We start from the raw sequence: 609 nt of genomic DNA, 5'->3' as shown, positions 1-609 counted from the left end.
GGCTGCACCAGCTTGCATTCCCACCAACAGTGTAGGAGGGTTCCCCTTTCTCCGCATCCTCGCCAGCATCTGTCATTTCCTGACTTGTTGATTTTAGCCATTCTGACTGGTGTGAGGTGATATCCCATTGTGGTTTTGATTTGTATTTCCCTGATGCCGAGTGTGTCTGTTGGCCATCTGGATGTCTTCTTTGCAGAAATGTCTGTTCATGTCCTCTGCCCATTTCTTGATTGGATTATTTGTTCTTTGGGTGTTGAGTTTGCTAAGTTCTTTATAGATTCTGGACACTAGTCCTTTATCTGATATGTCGTTTGCAAATATCTTCTCCCATTCTGTCAGTTGTCTTTTGATTTTGTTAACTGTTTCCTTTGCTGTGCAAAAGCTTTTGATCTTGATGAAATCCCAATAGTTCATTTTTGCCCTTGCTTCCCTTGCCTTTGGCGTTGTTCCTAGGAAGATGTTAGTGCGGGTGAGGTCGAAGAGGTTGCTGCCCGTGTTCTCCTCAAGGATTTTGAAGGATTCCTTTCGCACATTGAGGTCCTTCATCCATTTTGAGTCTATTTTTGTGTGTGGTGTAAGGAAATGGTCCAATTTCATTTTTCTGCATGT

This window comes from Mustela putorius, unplaced genomic scaffold (genome assembly GCF_011764305.1).
Source record: "Mustela putorius furo isolate JIRA1106 unplaced genomic scaffold, ASM1176430v1.1 tig00001854_pilon_pilon_pilon, whole genome shotgun sequence".
Classification (NCBI taxonomy): Eukaryota; Metazoa; Chordata; class Mammalia; order Carnivora; family Mustelidae; genus Mustela; species Mustela putorius.
The sequence above is the reverse complement of the archived record's forward strand: the minus strand, read 5'-3'. Positions refer to the sequence as shown.